The sequence below is a fragment of the Lissotriton vulgaris genome, chromosome 3_1, assembly GCF_964263255.1.
Source record: "Lissotriton vulgaris chromosome 3_1, aLisVul1.2, whole genome shotgun sequence".
NCBI classification, from domain to species: Eukaryota; Metazoa; Chordata; class Amphibia; order Caudata; family Salamandridae; genus Lissotriton; species Lissotriton vulgaris.
In genome coordinates, this window is record NC_141689.1 from 400,006,091 (window position 1) to 400,030,705 (window position 24,615).

The window sequence follows — 24,615 nt, forward strand, 5'->3', positions numbered from 1 at the left end:
AGGTCGCGTTCTCACACGGTGCGACGTTACCAAAACTACCCGAGCTGTATTCCTAGGGTTACCTAATGGCAGAAATTGACAGACACCCGAAACCTGACATACCCCACACATAAACATAAGATTTTCTAAATCAAACCAGTCCATCCATGATTTCCTAATTAGAGGTACACCAGAAAAACAGTTGATTACCTTTCATGACCCTATGACTAGTACCTCTGGCCTACTGGAAGAGTAGGCCACAAGTTTGGAGGCCTATGGCAAGACCAAAGTGGCTGGGAAACATAAAATGGCCGCCAACAACACATGGCCAGGCCAACCACAGAAAGTTATTACAATGAACTCAAACATGCCTACACACTAACTACATGGAGTACTAGGGTCAGCTATTGGCTTAAAAAAATAAAAAACTTTTTCATTACACAAACAGAAATTCCACAGCAGACATTGCTATTGCATAATGATGACCATAATCCAATGCCAGCCATGATGTTTGTTTACAAACTTGAATAAAAATTTAAACACAGAATTATGATTTTACCCATGGGTACCTCTCTATGTAGCCTGGATGAAATTTAAAAAGAAATACAAGTTGGGACCTCATAAAAGTAGGCACCCATCAATAATTTAAATCAAGGAATGAATACTGTAGTTAGAAAATTTTAAATCAAACAAACACAAGTCTACAACATCATACTCACTCATACATTACTGAACTTACTTGAAAAAGAGAATTCAAAATCCAAAAGTCCTCAGTAAGATTAAAAAAAAGCAGTAATGCAGCCAACACACACAGAAAGTGATCCTGCCAGCTCAAAATCCAAATGAAAGTGACCACCTCATGGACAAATCACTGGGAGGAGCCTGGTGGACAGGAACAGGAAGTTGTAAACTCCAGAGCCCTTCCTCCTTAATATTCAAAAATAGAGTAGAAACAGAAAGAGGACTCCTTCCCCCCAAAAAATACATCCAAAGGTACAACTTTGAGGGGTTTTTCACTTGTTTGCTAATCAAAATGGTAATTTATTATTATGGTTTAACTTTTAACATGCTCGCGAGTTATTCTGTGCAAGATTGCAGGTTCTGCGTGTTCGGCAACTCGATCTTACCAACAAACATACTTGCGCGTCCTTATGGCTTTATCGCGCTTCCAATGACGTTATCGCGTTCGCACAGCTGCACGGAAGGGTTTACAAACATGGTGGCAGACGCGACCGGGAAAAAGCGAACGCAGAACCAAGGTAAGCCATTGCCGCGCACGCGATAATGTTATTTAGCGCGCGACAATGTTATTTAGCGCGCGACAACTACGCTCCGCACCGGATAGCGGAGTTATCGGCAGCTACGCGAACTCCGCGGAACGCGGAGTTGCCAAAACTCCGCAAACTCCGCAAACGGAGCGTAGTTCTTCGCCCAGGGTTAATTTTTTGTCTCATTGCAAATTTGATGATAAGCAGGAGTGCAAATGATAAGGTTCTCAATTTAGGAAATCCTTAAAGTTTCTTCCGGGATACCAATGTGTTGGTGAAGATCAGCATTGGGGTGAGCTGTATGAACTCTGAACAACTTTTCATTGAGGATATACTATATATACTAGGACTTGATACAAAATAGAGGTAAGTTGAAAAAGCCTTCTGAAGGACTCAACACTGCCATATTCATGTTTACAGCAAATTAGGGTTGGATTTCACTGTGAACACAGTGGCGGTCTGAGCACTAGGCTACACCTGCATATAAGTGGTCAGGATAAGAGGTGCTTTGTAAGATCTTTTCAGCTGCTCCTTGTACTTGAAACCAATCCACAATGTAAATCAGGATAGATATAGCTGTATTAGTATACCAGTGAATGTATACATGCCAGGACTTCAAGAAAACTCTTGATTTTGTAAAGGAAAAATGACAACGCTTTTGGCTTGTCCCAAATGTTTACATGATTGTGTATATTAAATGCCTAAATCAGGATTGAGGAGTTGTTAAACCTGGCATCCTTGGTGTTGTTTCGCTTGTCACTTTCCTCTACCTCCTGTATTTTTGACTGTATGCTGGACTTCGTTTTTGCTGGTTTGTGTACTCTGGGCATGTTACCACTATTGATAAGTGCTAAAGTGCAAGTGCTCCCTGTGTAAATTGGGATTACGATTGGTTATCCATGATTTGCATAATTAATTTACAGGTAAGTCCCTAGTAAAGTGCACTGTGGGTCCCCGGGGCCAATAAATCAAATGCTACAAGTGGGCCTGCAGCACTGAGTGTCCCTGGCTACTCACACATGAGTAGCCCTGTAAACATGTCTCAAACCTGCCATTGCAGTGTCTGAGAGCAGTATTTTCTACATGTTAGGCACCCCTAAGGTACAACCAAGGTAGCCCCATGGACAGGGTGCATTGTATCCGAAAGGTAGGACATGTACTAGTGTGATATACAGCCAATTCCATGTCTCACTATTGTGAGGACTCTCTCTCCCATAGGTTCTCCTTGGAGCTGCCTTGTAAAATCTTACAAGTATAACTTTTAATTGGGAAGATATAGAGATTTGAAGTTTGTGCTTCCTGAGCTCAGAATTAAAAAATACATCTTTTAGTAAAGGTGTTTTTTAGACTGTGTGTTTGAAGATTAACCTTTTAGAAAGTGGGCATTTTCTTGTTTACCATTCTGTGTCCCTGCCTGCCTGCCTGTGGAATCAATGTCTGCTTTAGACTGAATGCTGGGTTGTTTGTGCATTCACTCTAGACAATCCCACAAAGGGAGTTGAGATGTGCCCTGTATATCCTGATGGTGCATTACTAGGCTGATGGACCTTCCTGTGTTGTGTACGTTCTAGGAATCCCCATGACCTACGTGTTTTGGATGACCTAAACTGAGGGCTTGGTGTCCCGACCGCTTCTGGACACCCCCACACGATATGTCACCAGTTAGGCCAGCTAGCTCTACAGTGCCACTCCCAGCCCCCTTTATCTTACAGTGATGGTGGTAGTCTCTGGCAACCACTGAACTTGACAACCCTGATTCCTCAGGGTTCGTGGAAAACAGTACAACACTTTTCGCTCAATCATTCGTGCTCACTTATTCTCAGAAAATACACAGGATGGCGATTAGGGCATTTCAATAAGTATTCATTGGTCCAGCGTCAGTCTTGTGTAAAACATATTTGCTGCGACAATCAGGAGATAAAAGCATATAAAAGAGATTACTAGTACCAATGTAGTAACTAGTAGGTACATTTCTACTATAGTGCTAATAAGATGAACATAAGCAGTTTAGATAAAAACGTTAGCACTTGCATATTCCTAAAATGCGCGCCCTAAGTAATTTGCCTAAATGTATCTAGCCTAGATCTGTATGTGTAGCATGTACATGTGTATATGTATGTATGTAGCCAAGAAACCCAGCCCCCACACCTTATAGTTGAGAATGAAGGACCCCGTCTCCGCTTCGAGGATGACAACCCGGCAAGGGATGTCAGACCACTGCCTGTGAAAGATTTAGCATGCAGAATGCCGTGTCAGCTTGGAAGGAATTCTACTCACATTTGATGGGGGAGGGGGAAGAGAGTCTTATATACTAGAGTGGTCACTGCAGGGTCTCTTTTAGAATCAATATCTTTTGAAAACAGTCACAACTGTTTTGAAAACAATCATGAATGTTTTTTCAAACAAGTGCGATCATGCACATGGCTGTTGGCCAAGGATGAAAAAAGTGGTTACCCTTATACAGAATAATTATACTGTGCCTGAGGTCATGTTTATGTATCTCAGGTACAGAGATTATGATAGAATACAGAGAGCCTTGTGTCAAAGAGACATGAGCAAGCTACTAGGTAAAGGAAAGGATCACCTTTTAGAATCGTTATTGTTGTGTGGATGGGACAATGTGTGTAAAATGGGGTAAACATGACAGGACTATCCTAAAGGACATGACACCTTAGCTAGAGTGGTGGGAGGAGCTGTCACTGACACATGAATAGGGTTGTGCCTGGCCTCTCACATTGTTGTTTCCACTCCCCTGTAGGGTGCCTGGAGCCAAGGCATGGCAAGGAAGGATCTTGAGGACAAGAAAGACTTTCCATTAAAGTATACCTACCTCAAAGGCCAAAAGGGGTAAAAGTATTGGACCTATAACCTCTCATTTTTTTAACACTTCTGGACTGAAGACAGGAGAAGAGCTGGAGAGTTGTCAGGAGGAGTAGTTTCCCTTTGCTGTGTGAGCCTGCAGTTGCTGTTTCTGTCTTCGGGCAGTGAAAGAACTGGACTTTTCTTTATTGTATCCTGTTTTTACAAGGTTCTTCAAGATCTTGTGTGTGCCTGCATCCTGTTCGAAGTCTCAGGGCCAATAACGACTTCATCTGCTATAGCTCAGAACTTCCCTGCTGGGTTTTCTGAAGTGCCAAGTGGTGTCAGTTCCAGTTCTGGGCCCTTGGAGGTGCTTCTGCTGCCTCAAGACTAGACTGTCAATGCATCGTCCTTCCAGTGCTGTTTTTCCAGCTGCAAGTTTGCCATGCAGTTAAAAAAACGATGCATCTGAAAAATCGACATAGCACCTGCTCGCGGCCCGAAGAACTGCCACAGCTCAAGTCCAGAGCACCGAGTCTTTGACATTCGAGACCCCCGCTCTGACTTTAACACAGGTCCTGTTGTATGGCTGAAGAATCTACCCACCACCTGCCTGCAGCTGTAGAAATTGACACAGTGCCTAGATTTCCGAAGCAGACACAAGGAGATGATGGACGGAGTGCTGAAACTTTCCAGACACTTACCCCCATTCAGATATGTGTTAAATCCATCATCATTCTTTAGCTCACTTGGCACCTCAGTTCAGACCCAGCTATATGCAAAAAAGTCCCTGTACCCCATGGGAACAGTCCAGATTGAAATGCCAAGCCAGGTCTTCTCTGAACTGGATTCAAGCATCATGGGGCTGGTTTCGGGGTAACACCCCTCATTAGCCAGGCTAGCTTGAAATCAGTGGCAAAGTGAGCAAGGGACCCACATCTGGGCATATCCTGTCAACTTAGGGCACCTGGATTTTACCCTCTCATCGCACCTGTGCGTCAAGTTTCCAACACATCGCCCCGCCAAAAGGAATTACCTCTGGAAATCTCTATGGACAGAGTTGCTTAAAGCTTTAAAAAGTGATATCTTGAGTTCTGTGGGATTGATTTTTGTCATTTTGGTCTTGTTTGGTGTAGATAAAGAGTGTTTATTGTTCTAAACTGGTGTGGTGTCCATTTGTAGTGTTTTCACTGTGCTACTGCGTGTGTTAAGTAGAAAGGCTTTACTCATTGCCTCTGAGATAGACCTGACTGATCATGCCAATTTACCAAGTGGGGCGAGCAGGGGTTATCCTTTCATTTCTAACAGGTATATATTAGAGGTCAACAATATTTAAAAACTGTAATAGCCGAGCATGGTGCAGGAAAAGCATCAAGGGTCAAGTGGTACTGCTTAACCCCAAAATGTCTGTCTGCATTTTAAATGCATTTTCAGAGCACGCAGGACCTATAGGAGAGTGTAGTCAAGTGCTAACAACTCTGGCTGCCACCCTTTAGACATAACACTAATAGATTCAGAAAACCTTTTACCAAACACATTTGTAATAAATGAATTGCCCTTCATTGTGAGATAAAACATAAAGAACTGTGGGGCATATTACCAAGCAATAGCGATAATTATCGCCATTGCTTGGTTAGAGACAAAAATGTACCGCAGCGCTGCGGCGATTTTTACCGCAAATAAACCTTGGTATTACCAAGGTTTAACGCAAATGCGGTAAAAATCGCCCCAAAGCATGTGAATATCGCTGAAAAGTCAGCGATATTCATGCATTAGCGAGCTAATGCTCTTAGCCATGTTATCCACCTCCCATTGGATAACATGGCTAAGAACAGCTCAGGGCAGGTGTTAGCTTTTGGAGATATTCCCGCTTAGCGCGAATATCTCCAAAAGTTGGTAATAGGAGATAGCGATGTTAGCGACTGTTTTCAGTCTCTAACATCTTGGCACGCCCACTTTGCATCTCATTAGTGATAAATATCACTGACATGCAAAGTGGGGCCCAAGATGGTTGCTATCTCCTACTAGCTGTCGCTAACTGGTGTTAGCAGCAGCTAGGTAATAGGGAGATAATTTTATCTCCGCTTTCTTGGCTTTTAAAGCCAAAAAAGCGGAGATAAACCCCCTTGATAATATGCCCCTGTGTACTGGCATATGGCCCAACATAGTAAAAGTAATAAAAGAATTAGATTAAAGGAAAAAAACTGATGAAAGACTTACTAGTTTAATATGAACTAATTTGTGCACTGGTGGTTGACTCTTTTATGGTTTTTACCACAAGCATTGTACCCATTGTAATGTACATTTGAGAAGTGCTCTCATGAAGGATATGTATTAAATTGGAGAATTAATGTTGCCTAGTTGAATATAATCAGTAAACTTCAAAGTTTGTATAACTATTTTATCATGACAATAATGTTCTTTCAAGTTATCATTTTAGCTCTCTCTGCTATTTAAAAAAAATCCATAATCTGAGTGAAGGACAATCACATCTATTTATACATTTTTTAATTGATTTTTTCAATAATATACTTTGATTTTCTAGGCAAAGAAACAGCCTGCTAACCATGTGTGAGAAGTTGAATTGTTGGCTGACTGCTATGTGGGCTCTGGTCAATCCCTTTCATTGTAACTTAGGCAAAATTGCTGAATTAAACTGTGCTTAATCCTCAGTAGTTTGGCACAAAACACAGTCATACTTAACTTAGAGGGAATGTGTAAAGTATTTATGCAGCACACAAACAGCAATAGAGTGAAAACAACACAAGAAAAATCCCTCACCAATTTAGAAACTAGAGTATATTTTAATCATGTATTTGACACCAAAATGACAAAACTCTAATTAGCAGAACCCGAGTAATGAATTGCACACGTTTGTAGTATAGTCACACATGACTTAGTCAAAGAAAAAAATCTGTCCGACCGAGATGATGCACGGTTCAGATACAAGACTGACTGTGCCCTGTAAGTGCTTATCATCAGACTTAGACGAAATTTTGAGAAAATGTTCTGAGAGGGTAAAGTTCAGTGGGACATGGTCGAAGGCGGTGTCCAGGAAGGAGCATAGTCTTTGGAGAGCCTTGGGTTGAAGCCGCAGTGAAGATTTCTATGTTCGGGCTTGGACTCGTTTTTGGAAGTCAACATCCTCCAGCAGAATAAGGCAGATGGCTACAGCCAAAGAAACAGCCAGGGGCTTGCATACCCCTTTCCCGAAGGACTGCTGAACAGGATTTGCTGCTTCAGAGAAAAATGTAGTGGGAGCAGCCTTGAAGGCATGCCAACCAGCAATCAGATAGATAGACAAGCAGATGGGTCCCAGTCTTCTCCTGGTTCTCAGAACAGTTTAAGTCAAACATTACCAAAGTCCTCAGTTTTGGATTTTGGCTATCTGGGCATCTTTAGCACCACAATCAAGGTTCAAGGATAGGTGGGACACCACATGGGTGTTTAAGACTCACTCAGGCTTGGTCCAGGTGTGGTTTTAAGATGCTGGGAGCCTTTTGTATACCTGTGGCTCTGAAAAGGAGTTCACAAAACTAGCTCTTGGAGTCACTCTGTTATACCTAGGTTCAAGTGAAGCTCCAGGGCTCAAGTAGCAGGGCTGGCCTCTGAGGGTTCAAGGCAGGTTCTGGGCAGCCAAGCAGTCCTTCCAGGTACAGCAAAGCAGTCTTCAAACGTACACAGCAGGCACGGAATTAGGCAGTGTTTTGAGAGTCCTTCTGCAGGTCCAGAAGTGAAATAAAGAGAGGGTCTGAGAACCCTATTTTTTTACCTGATGCCCCTTCCTATAGAAGGTCAGAGAAGATTCTTGAGAGTTTCTTTGAAGTTCATTGAATTTACTGACTCAGCTGCCCTTGCTCCAAGCTGGCTGCAATGACAATGTTGAGGTTATAAGTCCTATATGTGAAGGCCGAGTGGGGATGTGCTCAGCACTGCCCATCCTGCCAGCCGATGGCCCATTTAGGCACACCTAATCCCTTTATTGTGTGACCGTCTGGAAGTAATTCACAAAGTCTAACTGTCAGTTACACTGGTGCATGTGACCCAAGACAGGCTGCAGGCACAAAAGGGTTAAGGGAAGAAAAATGGAAACTTTCTAAAAGTGGCATTTTCAAACCTGTAATAAAAACTGTAACTTTACCATTAAAGAGGACTTTTCATTACAATTTCATAGAAACCAAACATAAGCTGGCTACCTGGTCGAATCAAACGGTAGCACTTATTGAATGTAATAAGACAACACAATGTTATCCTACGGGACAACAAGTGTAGGTGTTTTTCACTACCAGAACATGCAAAACTTAAGGGTACATGCTGAACCATTTAATTACAATGCACCCTGCCCTAATGGCTACTAAGGCCAACAAAAATGAATCAGGAAAAAGTGGATGGAAAAGGGCAAAAGGTTTGGGAGTGACCCTGCATAGAGGGCCAGGTGCAACATCATGGTCCGTATTCATTAATTTCAAATTTTAGAAAAGAACAGTAAATTGCATTTAAATTACTTTTTTATGGTGAATCCTTTTTGTTTTTAATGATATACATTGACCACTGACCAAAATAGAGATACATTATGCATAGCCTTCAGGCATCATACTATACCTAGGATCAGATTTACCGTACTTTGACAACTTGCCGGACTGCGTCAAATAGAGAGGGCAGGCTTTCACCATATTTACCATAATATGGCACATTCCTGCTCTATCCTTGAGCGGGTGCACTATGTGCTGCTTAGCGCCAGTGCAGGGATTTGCATCATGATGTAGGGCCCCTGCATTGAAGGCAGCATTGTTTTTGTGCAGGAATGCAAACCTACCTGCACAAAAACGATCCTAAGAGGCGTTTTCCTCTTTCTAATTGTGTTGCAGAATGCAGCATACTTGGTAAAAAAAAACAACGAGGAGAAATAAAGATATTTATCCTCGCTGAACCTTCCCTGGAAAAGTGTAGAATGTTGCTGCATTCTTGGGGTTTATTAGACTTGGCAATTCTGAGAATGCACCAAAATCCATGAGTGGATGCATAGGATCCCCCATGCTCCACCTATGGAACGTCTTCCCAACAGAGATTAATGCAAGGCAGCTACTTGCATTGCATTGTGTTACTCAAAATTTACCGAGCAACAAAAACCTATGCAAGGTGTCCTTGAGTAGGTTGGTAAACCTGACTTAAGGATTGTGCTGCCCTTGTGACACCATGCATGACTCAAGGGAAACCCCATACAATGATACATCTGGCCCCCAGTGTGCAGAATCAATGGCTGTAGAGATCCTGCTGCGAGCCTAGAGCCAATGACCCTAAAAGCTGCTGTGCATAGCCTTTCCCATGTGCAGTGGGCCTGAGAGCAAGACATATCTCTCTGCCATACTCCGTATCCCTTTTTGTTTTTTCCCATAGACTCTACTGCACTTAAACGTCAACTTTGTGCACTGGGCAGTTGTTAAAGGCACAGCTTTCACATAGCCCCTGCCTACGGTTCCCATCACATAAGACCATCTACCTATATTATTCTGCATAATGTTGAACGGGATCTGGGTACAGGAACAGATTTGTGGCCTTTAGACTTTTTCTACACATTGCCGTCCTTCCACTGCACCCCTAATTTGAAAACCCTGTTCCCCCCTAGGCCCATCAAACCCATTATGGATGGCTGTTAGAAATGTGATCTCTGGTTGGCCAAGGCTTGCGCCAAAGCCAGGCAGAGACCACCACTCCAGTTAGGGCAAGGGAGTTACACATTTAAAGATAACCCATGCTCACCCCCTAGGTAGCTTGGTATGAGCACTCAGACTTATCCCAGAGGCCACGTGTAAAGAATTTGTGCATGCACACAACAGCAACAACATCCCAGGTACACTACAAAAGGAACTCCACACAAGGTTATATAAAAAAAACTTTGTGTTCTCAAAACGCATTAGAATAGTACACACATTATGTACACTGTGACAACTGGCACTGGGCAATATTTACAAGGGATTATGTTCACTTGACAGGGCCACATGGACCACTGTCAGAACCATCACAAGGTGAACTTGGCAAAAGTAAAATAGATCATAAAACGTACAAGTAAAATAGGTCATAAAACGTACAACCAGTAAACACTGGTAATCACTGTACTTTACATCAGTCTGTGACATAGCCTACATTATGTATCACACAAGTCTAAATATATTAGACCCTAACCACCTAAGTATAAATCACACTACAGGCGTAAATCACAGAGGGAAGTATAATCTCCCTAACACAAACCAAAACAGGTAAAACAACCTCATAATCTTAAAACATATTTAGAGATATCAAATAGGGGGTGTAAAACATAATGTGCACAATACATTTCCTAGCACTGAAAGCATAGTTAGCACACAAATCACATTAGGGCCTGGTGCCCTATAAAGGTAACAAGCCCTGGCCAACTGGCAATCTCAATTAGGGGGCTCAAATGCCCTATGTCCATAAAGTCAGGGTTGCTGCCTCGGCAGCGAAAGTCAAGGGTGCCACACTGCGCAAAACCTAAACGTTGCAGCTGTCCACTACTTGCTGGGCAACTGAGAACAATAACATGGAAGCCTAAATGATGCAGCTGGCACTAATTGCTGCGCAGCTGGGGAAGGCCTGGCACCTCTGTACCATCTCTGTCCCTCTCAGGGACTCTCTTAAAAATTGTGCCTAAAGGGTGCAGCTACCCACTTCTTGCTGGGCAGCTGGGAAAGTCACAAATGTGGCATAGGCTCTCACTGGCCCCTAGGAATAAATGCGCCACAAGTTGGAGCCAACTAGGCTCTGAAAACAAATATACCCATGAAATGAGGCAGCTGTCCTCTAGCAAGCGGGGCAGCTGTAAATGACGCTACGGAACCAGCATACGGTGCCCTCTGGCCCCCACAGGGCTTTTAAATAGACTTGCCCCATCGTTGGAGCCACTTAGGCTCTGAACTAACAAATGCCCAGTGTTGGAGCGGCCCCACCTGCCAGAGAGCCAATATAAAGACAAGGGCAACAAACAACGTGCCCCTCCCTCTTAGGAGCGGCCCGCCCTCTCTTGCGGGCCCACTCGGACTTTGAGCCTCTCCCAGGCACTACGGACACAAACCCCACTCACCCGCTTCGGCGAAGGCAGGGCTCCTCTTCTAAACCGGCGGGGACTCTGGGCTTCACCTCGACCCGGGCCCCCTTCTGGGACCCGGGGCTCCTCCGCTATACTCCGGGAGGCGGGGTGGGCTCCCGTTCTCTCTCGCTGCACATCCCGTGGCTCCCGTCAGCTCACAGGAGCCACGCACCAACGCCACTCAACCCCTTTTCCTGCCGCGGCGTCACTTCAGCTTCCATCCCGCGGCCCCGCCCTCAATCAGGCAGGCCGCGGACCGGTGATTCCTTCAGTGGTGGCAATTGAGGGGTAGGCTCATTCGGTCAGCAGAATAAAGTTAGGAGCAGGGTGGGCACCCACTTGGGCTCCAAGAAACAGGGTGGGCACCCATATGAATTGTAAATTACCAAGGAAAGCGCAGGGCAGGCACCTGCAACATAAAGCATCCCAATAAGTGGACAAAATGAAGGGTGGGCACCTCAAGCTCACCATATTGCGGGTTGGGCACCCGCTATCAAAAATAGCAATATAAGTGGGGTGTGCACCCGCAGAGTCCCGTCAATTTTGGGGGAATCCCTACGCTGGAGATTGCCTCCAGGCGAGAGGCAGCTCAGCGCTGCGAAGCCTATGCTCTCCCTCAGTTGGGCCAGTTTAGAGGAAAAATAAAGCGCTTCCAGGGAGCTTGGCAGGCTGTAACAAGCCTTGGCCAAATCAGAATCTAGAGTAAAAGGTTCTAGAAGTCCTGGGGCATCAAGGAAGGAGCAAAACAACTACCAGCAAGGAAAATCCTCCAGGCATCTAGGGGCAGGGCAGGGCCCAGGGAGTCAAGCCTTTAACCTGGGCCTCAGAAGCAGCACACCCCTGGTAGATTCAAGTAGCAGAACAAGAACGTTTTACATTGGGTCACAGCCCCTTCTTATACCACAAAGTCCTTTGTTCCCAAAGGTGCAGGCAAGAGGAAAACCAGATGCAACCTATGTTTCCTATGACAAAGATGGGGTCAAGAGTGTATCCTGCCTTGTGGTTGGGGGTGGTAACGAGTTGTTTCAGTCTGAGGTTGGCGAGGTTGTCCAGGAGGGAGGTGGAGATGGGGTTGCTGTGGTTGTGGAGGTGGAAGTTGAGGTCTCGGATGAGTATGTAGTCCATGGAGGCGATGGCGTGGGGTGCGTTGAGGTCGGCGATGGTAGTGGTGAACGAAGTTCGAGGTCTGGGAGATCTTTAGGCGAGGATCTACCGTAGGGTCATTCCTGCCCTGGGCTGGATCAAGAAATGGAGGTGTTCGGTGGTGGAAGAGGAGTCACTCGTATTGTAGGTGGAGAGTTGGAGGGAGCTTTTGTGTGTGCTTGCGAGTCCTCCTCCTGGACGGCTGGGGTGGTCCTTTCTCTGAATATTGTATCCATCGAGACGGCGGTCGCGATGTTTGAGGAGGAGTAGGCGTTGGTCTAGCTTTCTGTGAAGAAAACGTGTCTGGCGAGAGGGTGTTAAGGAGGTCCCAGATCTCTATAGCATGTCTTTGCAGGGAGTGCAAGTTGAGGAGGATGCACCTCAGGGCTTTGGGATGCTGGTGTCTGGTGTGAGTGCAGTCGCCATGGAGATGAGGAGGGTGGTGAAGGATTGTTGGAAGTGTCGGCAGGAGAACTGGCTGTGGGTGGTGTTTGGCGTACACAGCTTGCAGTTGTTGTTCCTTACGGGTTTGGTGCCTGGAGGGCAACTGAGTCGTAGCGGTGGGTGTTTGGAGAACCAGTATCCTTGGTGCTGGTCGCAGTCGGGTCACGGATGGGCAAAGACGGGTTTGCCTTTGGCGCTAGCAAAAACAACAGTTGATGGTCAGAATGCAGAACAATGTCATTCATTCACACCAGTACAGAGATCTGGGCCTAAATCCATAGTTTTTTTGCTCACCATGCCATTACAATTTGGACCCAGCCATATGCAAATCAGTTTTGACCCTGCGCCCAATGGGAACAGTCCAGCCCAAACTGCCAGGCCAGGTACTCCCTGGACTGGAAACAAGAGTCCTTGGACCGGTTTCGGGCTTTCAGCCCTCTTCAGCCAAGATAGCCTAACTTCAGTAGCAAGGAGAGCACGGGACCCACGTCTGTATACCCGTCCCACTCGGAGTGACAAAAGCAAAAACAACAATCGATGGACAGAATGCAGAACAATGTTATACATTCACCCCACTACAGTGGTCTGGACCTAAATCCATCATTTTTTTGCTCACCATGCCATTCCAGTTTGGACCCAGCCATATGCAAATCAGTCTTGACTCTGCGCCCAATGCAAACAGTCCAGCACAAACTGCCAGCCTAGGTCTTCCCTGGACTGGAAACAAGCATCCTTGGACCGATTTCAGGCTTTCAGCCCTCATCAGCTTGACTCCAGTGGCATGGAGAGCATGGGACCCACATCTGGGCATTCCCGTCGCACTTGGGGTGACAAAAGCAAAAACAACAATTGATGGAGAGAATCCAGAACAAAGTTATACATTCAACCCAGTACAGAGATCTGGCTTAAGTCTATCGTTTTTTTGCTCAACATGCCATTCCAGTTTAGAGCCAGTCATATGAAAATCAGTCTTGACCCTGTGCCAAATGGGAACAGTCCAGCCCGAACTGACAGGCCAGGTCCTCCCTGGAGTGGAAACAAGCATCCTAGGACCGGTTTCGGGCTTTCAGCCCTCATCAGCCAGGATACCTTGACTCCAGTGGCATGGAGAGCACCGGACCCAAGCAAAAACAATAATTGATGACAGAATGCAGAACAATGTCATACATTCACCCCAGTACAGAGATCTGGGCTTAAATCTGTCATTTTTCTGCTCACCATGCCATTCCCCGCTCCCTTTTTAATCATAACCAATTGACATATTCAATTCACTGATATCCACCACCTTCAAAGATGGCATTTTACCATCATCCATTGTAAATTCTCTGGAAGGAGCTGCCTTCACAAGTGCCCTCAAAACTATCAATGTTCTTCAAGAATGTTCTTCAAGAATGTTTACGGACATCCTCAACTCATAACAGATTCTCCTCCTTTTGGAGAAGCCTTCTTTGGACTCCAATGTGCTCACCAACTAATACCCTATCACCCATCTATTCTTCATCCCTTAGAAAAAAATAAATGACCAATCCAAAGCAGAAGCACAAATACAGCCACCCTAAAATGGTTGAGCACTCCATCTTTATCAGTAACAAAAGTGAATTATGACTCTTTCTCCTGCTCGACCTCTCAGCAGCCTTAAACATATTCAACCTTCAAGCAATGATCTAAATCTTTTGTGGTACGGACCTTTTTAGAACATTAAATACTATTGCCAGATTAACAAAGTAGATATCCATAATCCATAAAAAACAAACATTTTAAATGTAAGTTTTAAAATGCTCTCGAAAGGTGAATGAATTTCAAATTGGATGATAAAAGTTAACATCCACATCTTGATTCATGGAAATACCGCAAATACAGTCAACTGAATCTAATTTGGACATGTGATGGCCTCATATGCAGCAGTTCTGGTATGAACCAACAAAAAGAGTATGCATTAGGAGCAAAAAAGACAAAGTGGTATGCTAGTTTCTATCCTATTGCTTCATCTTTTAGAAATAAAACGAAATTTCGAAAAGTTCCAACCTTTTCTTTAAAATTAACATTTAGATTTTCACTTACTTTTGTTCATGAATTATATAAAATATTTCACTTTTTTCATTTATGGGATGTATACTTGTCTCGGTGTTTGTGTATTACTTTGAGGTTCAACTCCTAGAAATTGCTTAGGCAGGAGTTCCAAGCTTCCAGTAGTTTTTCAGTGGGGGTTTACAAAAATTAGAAGGTAAACAACTGCTGACTTAGGCAAGGCCCCGCTCAACTGCCTCTCTAAGACCACATGGTGCCTGTAAAAGAGATATAAACTACAAAAGAATAACTGTGGGTCTACGAAAAAGGATATAAATATATCCGATAAACCTATGAGTGTCTGAAAATGCTCTTTGTGTCCAATGTATATACTACCAAGGCATACAACAGGATATTACACTTAAGTGAAAGAATATCCATCAGTTACTCGATGGAGTTCACATTTTTCATGCACTGCTTTCAGTTACTAATACATGTTAGCTGTTAACCTCTTGAGTCCGAACACACATTGGGTTAGTCATTTCACTGCTAGATCTTGGTGAATTGGCAACAACATGGACTCCCCACTCCGTGGAGTGGCCCAAATGATGGAAAGGGCGGTACAGTTCGAGTAACTGATGGATATTCTTTCCCTTAAGTGTAATAGCCTGTTGTATGTCATTGGACACAAAGAGCATTTTCAGACACACATAGGTTTCTCGGATATATTTATATCCTTTCTCGTAGACCCACAGTTATTCTTTTGTAGTTTATATGTTCTAGTCAGGGGGCTGTAACAGTGCCCAGGTCTATAAATATTCCCTTGGACCCTCCTCCCACCCGTTAGTTGTTATTGTGCCTGTAAAAGAGAACCTACATGGTGTATGAGATCTTACATAAGTTTTTAAGTTTAACCACAACTCTAAAGTGACTACATTGGCTCCCCCCCAAGTGATCATCTTCAATATCAGCTGCAGCTTGTACATGGCCAAAAGAAACAACACCTCTATATACCTGCCCGAGGAAATAATTACAGACGGCGGCCACCAGGATGTAGGACATAGCAAGACTAGAGTAAAGAAATGCAAGAAAAAGAAGAAGGCAAGAAAGTAAGCCTTCTTGATGTATGCACTCAGGATCTGGAACAGCATCATCATCAACATCAGAGCAGCTCCTCCCATCTTTTAATTCAGAATCATTCAGAAAACATATATTTTCGAAGATCACTATACACGATAGGAACTAACTTATCTGTATGTAATCTTGAATCCAGCGTTCTCATCCACATTTCAAAACCATTTACCTCCTAATAGGTCCATGCTCTACAAGTGCCACTACTTACATAGTGAGCACATTTTCAGCAGACAGCAAAGGTGACAACAGCGCGTGTGTGGAGAGGCAATAGTGTAATTTAATAGGTAAATAGTGACACACTCGTGTTTTTCTTGCAATTTTGATATTCATTTGGGTAGTCAGCATCACCCCCTAGGTCCCATAATTTGGTAGATTGTAGAGACTTCTATATTTCTGGGTTGTTATAACTATAATTCTCTATATGGCAGAGCAAGTAGACTGAAAAAGGAATCTTAAAGGCAGTCATGAACAGGAAAAAAGACGTGCTGAAAAGGCTTCCAGCAGACTGTGATTAGCAAGTTTCCCCCACTGCAGACAGCCTCATAAAGTCATCATTAGGGTAGCACCTGCCGAGCAGACGCGTGAAGCTCGAGAGCGTCAAGAGAGGGTGGTGGGTCAATACTGCCACATTTCCACTGCAAAGCCTTTCTGATGTCAGTGTGTCCGGCGAGGCGCTGGGAAATGTTACCGTGACTTGGGAGGAGCTCGGAGCACGGTGGCGTGGATAGGTGGAACAATAAGTGGAGGGTAATTACAGTTTTTGCACTGCGCGTCAAAAAATAAACGCTGTATAATTATAGCCTGTTCGATTCAAAATTAATTTTCTGCATTAAGAGAACCTCATCAGTTTCCGGCAAAGGAAAAGCAACCTTCCTGCTCCTTAGCAGGCCCAAAGAGTGCGGTGTGCCTCAACAGCATCCATCGCGTGACAAAATTACGATGCTTCTCGGAGAGAAGCTGCAATTGGTTCCTGGATAGAGTAAGAAATATACGTAGGATAATTACAGTGTTTGCTCAGAACGGCCGCTCCGTGCGTGCGTAGACGCCCAGCTGATAAAGAGTTTGACCTTTCACAGCCTCCTATTTGCGTTCCAGCGCCAAAGATGGTTGCCAGACATTGAAAACCAGAGCGACTTTAATTCAATGCTCACTTTAGCAAGCAGAAAAGATCAACAACATGGAACGGGTATTTTTAATGGCTAGGATCCGCTTCAGTCCTCCTATCACGGAGAAAGAGGAGCTATCAGTTAAATGTTTCACAGAAAACCACCCACTGGTATAGATGAAGTAAAGGTGGATGCATGCGTTTCCCTAATCATTAACATGGGTCGCGAATGAAGGTGTTCATTTCTAATGAATAAGGATTCTTTATCCAAAAATCCTTTATTGTCTGTGTAATTCTTTCAATTAGGAAATTTACTTCATGACCCGAGAAGAAAAGAAATAATTGGTAAACCTTTCAGCCTATCATTACAAGTTAGCTCATATAGTGCAACTTGGAAGCACTGGACTACAGTGAGCTGATTACTGATCGAGCACACAGCCATGCACCCTACTTCATTTATATTGAATTTCCGCATCTCTCTAGAATAGCAACTGCTTCTAGTATGGAGAGAATATGTATCCCTCGGCTGATCCCCCAACCTGCTGCCCAAACGAGCTGTGTCCTACAATCTGAACCGATTGCAGCCTCATGTTTCTTATGTTGCCCTAATCTCAGAACTATCTTCTATGCTTAAGCCAGCCTTAAAGAATCAATTTTCATCAGAAGTGACAAATCATAGAAATGCATTCATTAACTTAACTGTCGAACATGTAGATTGAGGGTGAATCTGCTCACAATAATAGTTTGTAGACTTCTGAGCTATGACAACACAATAGACAGTATGGGGAGTAAGATGTTGGTCGGAAAGGCTCTGAACAGCATTGGAGGTCCTAAACCAATTTTGGAACCTATGTGTCCGACCGACTCAGAAACCTTTCCGACTGACCGATTACTAAAGAAGTTAACCTCTCAGGCTGTCCGAATCGGTTCTGTATCAGCACTTGGAGCCCCCTGGTCGGTCGCAGCCAATTCATACAGCTCTACGGACACCGTTTCCGACCAAGCGATTAAAATGTCAGATTCTGACAGCTGTTCCGAGTTGGCCTGCCTGACACAAAACGGCTGTCGGTAACTGACATTGGGGGCCCGTCGAAGGCCCCAATTCATCCTGAGGCCCTCGGCTGGGTTCCGTAGGGATACCCAAGGGACCCCCCTTTAAAACTATGCACAGTGTAGCAGGCACCATGGGGTGTCTGCGACAGGGTGCAAGGTTTACAGCAGCCACCCTTTTTTTCAACAGGAGCCTGTGTTCTCGTTCGGAACACAGGCTCCCATTGAAGTCGATGGGAGTCCGACCGAACGGTGGGGCCGATTCACAGAACTAACTTAAGACAAAATCTTAAACTTACTACTTTTGGTATACACAGAAGGCATTTAGTAGTTAAGTTAGGATTTTGTCTTAAATGACGATTTTGTCTTAAGTTACGATTTTGTCTTAAGTTAAACTTAAGACAAACTACTTAAGGTAAACTTAAGTTTAACTTAAGACAAAATCGTAATTTAAGACAAAATCCTAACTTAAGACAAAATCCGAACTTAAGACAAAATTGTAAGACGCGGGACAGTGACCTTGAGTACTGATAGTGCACCCCTCCGGCAGGTGCTAGCTCATCTTTCTGTAACCCCATTGTTAATGCCCATCACAAGCCAGTAACTTTCCTCTAGAGGCTTGGCCGAAGTCTCCAGGAGGGTTTATTATGTATTAGCATATCCTGGGACGGGTGAAAGTCTGACTGGACTCCTCTGCAGAGTAAATACTGAATAAAGTAAGTTTGTATTCTCTACTATCTGACCGACTTCATTTAGGGGTAGGCATAAACGGTGGTTTTATATAACCCCTGTGGCCTTAGAGGGTCCCATCCTTCAGTTGGCCCCCGAACAGGGATCCCACAAAGTGTGGTCCCCTCACCTGTTGCAGGGGACGGGTGGTGTCTAGTCGATCGGGCGGATCGGTACCACACATCCATAAGACTGAGCTTGGTTCTAGCAGCTGCCCCGCCCTTGTGATCGGGTTGGTCCTCGGCTAGTGGTTACTGGCTAGGGTCCTGAGAAGGCAAAACCTTGGAGCTGACCGTTTGGTCTGAAGAGTCGGCAGTGGAGAATAATTTGACTCGACCTGAGTTCACCAGGTGAGTGACTTGGTTCTTGGGAAAATGGTATGGTTTAACACTGTCTTCGTTTGATTCTGGTGGGTTTGCGGAGCCTTGTAAAGGACACAGAGTGTTTGCAAGCAGTCTGATGGGTCAAACAGTTGTGTGACAAAGACACACAGTGCTAAACCACACATGCTTCTACTACGCTGCCTAAACCAAAATTGTGTCTCAAAAACAATTTCGTATTAAAGACATGACTGGTATAGGGATGTGTGGTAAACATCCCACTCCATGCCCCATGCCCTAAGCCTTAAAAACAACCAACTCTCCTGAGCCGACAAAAGTAATCCAACCCCACCATGAGCCTTAAAAAAAAACCTGACCCGATCCCTAAAAATGTCTCCAGTCCCCCCTTGAGCCCCTCAAGCCACCTCGACCCCTCTAAGCCCTAAAAAGTGCCCAACTCCAAGCTCTTAAATCTACCTCAACCTTCCTGAGCCTTAAAAACTTCCCTGACCCCCCAAGCCCTAAAACCACCCCTGAGTCCTAAAAGCAATCCCAACCCCTCAGACCTAAAAACCCATCCCCAGCCCTGAAAGCAATCCTGACCCCCTAATACTGAGCCCTAAAAAGGAACCCAACAATTAAAAAGTGTCCCATCTCCCCAAAACCCAGCTCCAGCCCCACTTACCTCATTGCATCCTATCCCGATTGTTTTTGTTCCTGGGTTCGCACATATCAGCATCTAGCCCATGCATTGCCTCCGCCACGCATGAGCATTGTTAAGACATATGTGTGGTTAAGGAAAGAATGGTTGCACTTGTGTTGGAATGGCACGCGTGGCTCTGCCCACATTGTTCAGGCTGCTTCCCCTCCAAAACACCTTGGCTGGTGTTTAGTAGGTTGATCCCTGTTTGGGGATTGCTACTTGGGCAATCCCCAAGCATAGATACACTAGGGAGAGGAAAGGGGACATCTCCTGCTTGGATCAGTTAAGAGGGGGCATCAAGCACCTATCAAAGTGAAACCAGTCAGCACCAAATGGCACTGACTAGTCACGCTTTCCATCAGCACCAAAGTGCATTAACTGTTCTCACTTTCAATCACTTTTCTTTAACAGTGTGGTGCATGACTCCTTCGCATCCACTGCACTGTTAAGGTGCTAGGGAGAACATGAATGTTTATTTCACAGCAGTTAAGCTGGAAAAAAGGTTTACCAATCAGCATCCTATATAGACGCAGCAGAGCATGTTGTGCTCAAGAACTGTCCAATTGGTAAGAAATGAGAAAAATACAAAACTTTACACTTTTCCTCACAAGTTCTGATAGAGTTTACATGACTGTCTTATCAGAGGAAGCCCATTCTCTTTAGGAAGATGGTCAATGTAACCTCTCTTTGCAGACACATATGTTTATCTATCCTCCTGAAATCCATTTATCCAATTATTGCCAAGCCTATAATGCTATATTAATGCTTATCTTTCCACCAGACTAAACCTTAGTGAGTAATGATAGTCAATATCCTTCACATGATCAGATCACATGATTTAACCTATTTCAGTGGATCCTAACTAGTTTTCGGGGACCCCTTGAGGTCCGCAAAGCCTTCTCAGTGGGTTCATGACAGCTTAGAAAAAATATATAATATTAACCGATAAAAAAGTATGTATATAAATAAAGAAGCAAAATATAAAATTGTGATTTTAAAACATTCTGTAAATGTGAAGGAATTTGAAATTGTAGGGTAAAAATGAAGCTAGCATCCTCAGATAAATTGGTGAGGGCAGTGCAGGTGCACCAAACAAAACACAGTATGAATGATGAGCAACTTCAATTGAATTTAGAAAAGCACCAACCTTCCCATTAAAATTAATATATTAATTTTGTTCTATTTGTTTGAAATTGAAATAAAATATTTCATCATTATGTATTTGTTTGATGAATGATTGTTTCAGGTTTTTTGTGAGAAAATACTTAGTCTGTGGTGCCCAGTTTCCAGTAATGACTTAGGGGCTCATTACAATGTCAGGCAGAGTGACCGTCTGACCGACGAGTCTGTGGTGAGATTCCTACTGACTAATTTGCAGTTTCTCGGACTGTCGTATTTTGATGTATACAAGTCTATTCGAAAACCCTGGTGGTCAGAGAAGATTCCGACAGGACCCGTGGGCCGGAAACAACTCCGACAGGGCCACGTCTGTCAGAAAGGCAGTTCTTTAGGGAATCAGTTTCCACGAATGCATCAGTTGTACCGCTGACCAGATTATGACGAATCAGATGCTTTGGCGGTTCCATGGCGGCTTGTAGGCCATATGGCAAGTATGATTCTGAGAAACTCATGCTAAGGATCACAACACCAACCATGGCATGCATTCAGCAAAATCCACAGCTGATGCCAATTGAAAGAGTAGACCCACCTCCCAATCCACGTATAAAAAAAACAGTACCAGACTGTTGGACTTGGCCCTTTGTGGCTAAAGTTCCTTAAACTTTTTGCCTTCTTCCTAGACCTTTTTCTGACATTATGTTGCCGATTTAAATGCTTTGGGCACCTTGCCACTGCTGATCAGTGTCAAAGTGCAAGTGCTCCCTGTAAAAGTGTTATGGTAATTGGTTGTCCATAATTGGTATGTTTGCTTTACTGTTAAAGTCCATAGTAAAGTGCACTATGTGTGCCAGGGCTGGTAATGCAAATGCTACTCATGGGCCTGCAGCACTAATTGTGCCACCCAGACAAGTAGCCTTAAAGAGAGAACTCAGGCCTGCCACTGCAGGGCCTGCGTGCAGTTTACTAACTGCCATATTGTCCTGACAAGTGCACCCACTTGCCAGGCCTTACCCTTCCCTTTCCCTGCACATCAGACACCCCTATGGTAGGCTCAAGGTACCCTCCTGGGCGGAGTGCAGTGTCTGTGAAAGGTAGGACATGTACTGAGGTGTGTGCCATGTCCTAACAGTGAAATACTCTCCATTTCATTTTTTACTGTTGCAAGGCCATCTTGCACATAGGACAGAATGGGGAAGGCTGTGTAATATGTTTGCAGCCTATCTTCCCATAGACTTATGATGGAGAGGTGAAGTTTAGTGTGCCTGAACTCACAATTTAATAACACATCTTTTTGTGAAGGTGGTTTTGGAACTGTGTGTGCAGAAACCAAGCTTTTAGAAGTGGCTGTATTTTTTTGTTTTAACAATTCTGTGTGTCTCTGCCTGGTTGTGGATTGACTGTCTGGATTTGAATGCGATAGGATCTGGGAAATGTCTTGACCCAGGGGAGGAGTAGGTGAGACAGCAACAGGCTTACCCCCATCTGGAGTGTAGGGGGAGGAGAAGCGCCCTGGAGGTGAAGAGGCCTAGTCTGCTGCCATAAAAGAATAGCTCCACCTCCTGCTGAGTGATTGAGGAACCGGACTCCCACTATCAAAGGAAGAAGGTGTCACTGGCAGGGAGACACCCAGAACTGGTTTGGACAGGGGACAGTGCACACAAAGACTTCAAAGACATTTACGGGTATCACTATGAGAGCGGAAACCCTTGAAAGTTGGACTGATCAAGACTGAAAAGGATTGAAACTATTTTGTGGTCAAGAGGAAATTCTGCCATGGAAGAACAGATGAAGAAACTGAAGAGAAGGACTGACCCTTGCTGTGTGTTCTAGGGCTGGCCTCAGTTTGCTGATTTAACTAAGGAGAGGCTTAGGGACTTTGTTGTGTGCTGTGTTACCCTGCTTGAAAGGATGTTGCTGTGTGTTGTGTCCCGAAGTAACTTGTCCCCAAGGGCCCGAGGAGAGCTGGATGCCTGTAGTGAAAACTCAGGAACATCAAAGTTTCCAAGTGTGTCTCAGCGACGCTTTGAGCATGTGCTTTTTGCAGCCTGAGACCTTTGTAAGCATTGCCCTGGGACTGCGTGGCCTGAAACCCAACCAAGTCTTAGTGACGCTTTGTGCGTGTGCAGCCTGAGACTGCTGTGAGGTCCGTGGTGCTGGTTGGGAGGTGCCCCGTGACTGCAATGCCCCCACAGAGTGAATCATCGTCCACTCTGCTGTGTAGCTGTTTGCGGCCCATGCCATCATCGTAATGGATGCTGTGGATCAAGATCGCTGCCGCAGGCCAGAGCCACAACGTGCTGAAAGATTTCGTAAAGCTAAGGAAGTCGTAAGGTAATCGTGATCATTGTTCGCAAAAGGAATCTGCCCAAGATCGTCAGCAACGGAGAAGGCAGCGCTGTGACCTGTCCGGCTACAGCGTCACCTTGCATCGGAACTGCGCTGTCAGTGGGACTGCCCACCAGAACATCCGACGAGAGGGGAAAAAGAGAGAGCGAGGCAGCGCATCCCCCAGGTAAGGCTTAGATTCCGTTTTGGAGCCGCAAGCGTGTGTTGCCACTTGTGGGACACCCCCGCGCCGCACGGCCACCAGCTGCTGCGTGTGCCCCCAGTGCCTGCCTCTGCCTCAGCGCCGGCCTCGCTGCCGCCTTGAGCGATCCCCGTTGGTTTTCACCCGTTTTTGCCCGACATTTGTGCTTGTTTCTTTGTGTGCCGTAAGATCGTCAGCTTAACTGTTTTCACCCGTTTTTGCCCGACATTTGTGCTTGTTTCGTCAGCTTAACTGTTTTCCCCCGTTTTGACCAGAATTGTTGCCTGTATTTTTCTGTGCCGTTTCCTCTTGGTGTTTTGACCCCCATTGTGCATTGTGCCTGTCTCCTTCCTGTTTGCCCGCCTACCTCACCGCCCTCCGCTCTCCCTCCCCGCTCCCGCTTCCCGCCACCGCCATTAGCCCCGCCCCTTTCTCTTCTGTTCCCTCCCCGCTCCCGCCTCCCAGCTGCTCCGCCCACCCGCGCACTTCGCCTTAAATGGCGACTGTGCGAACGCGCAGCGGTCACGCGCAGCGGGCGCGCCGTTTGTGCGCCGAAGGCGCGCCAAAGGTAAGCCCGTCTACGCCCGTCCGCGCCTGGACCGCGCCCAGTGCCAGCACCCCTGGCCCACGAGGACCCCGACCAACCCGCCTGACGTACTCCGCCGCCACCCTCACCGCACTCAACACCGGCCGACTCCCAGATTGCCACCAAGCCACACCACGTCGCACCCACGGACCTTTCAGCTGCCACGCCTGCAAGTTCTCCTGCATCCGGACCAGCCTCGCACCAGCACCCGCTAAGTCTAACACCAGCAGCACCCACCTCAAGTGCTTCCTGCTCAACACCCGCTCCGTCCACAGACACGCCATCGAACTCTGGAACCTTCTAGACGCCACAGCCCCTGACGTTGCCTTCCTCACGGAGACCTGGATGAACGCCTCTTCAGCTCCCGACATCGCCATCGCTATCCCAGAGGGCTACAAGATCGTCCGGAGGGACCGAAACGCCAACCAGATGGGAGGAGGCATCGCCATCATCCACAGGAACACCATCCGTCTCACGACCAGCACCGACAACACCCTGACCAGCGCCAAACACCTGCATTTCCAGATCCACACCAACCCGAACACCACCCTCAGAGGCACCCTGATCTACCGACCCCCTGGACCACGCACACAATTC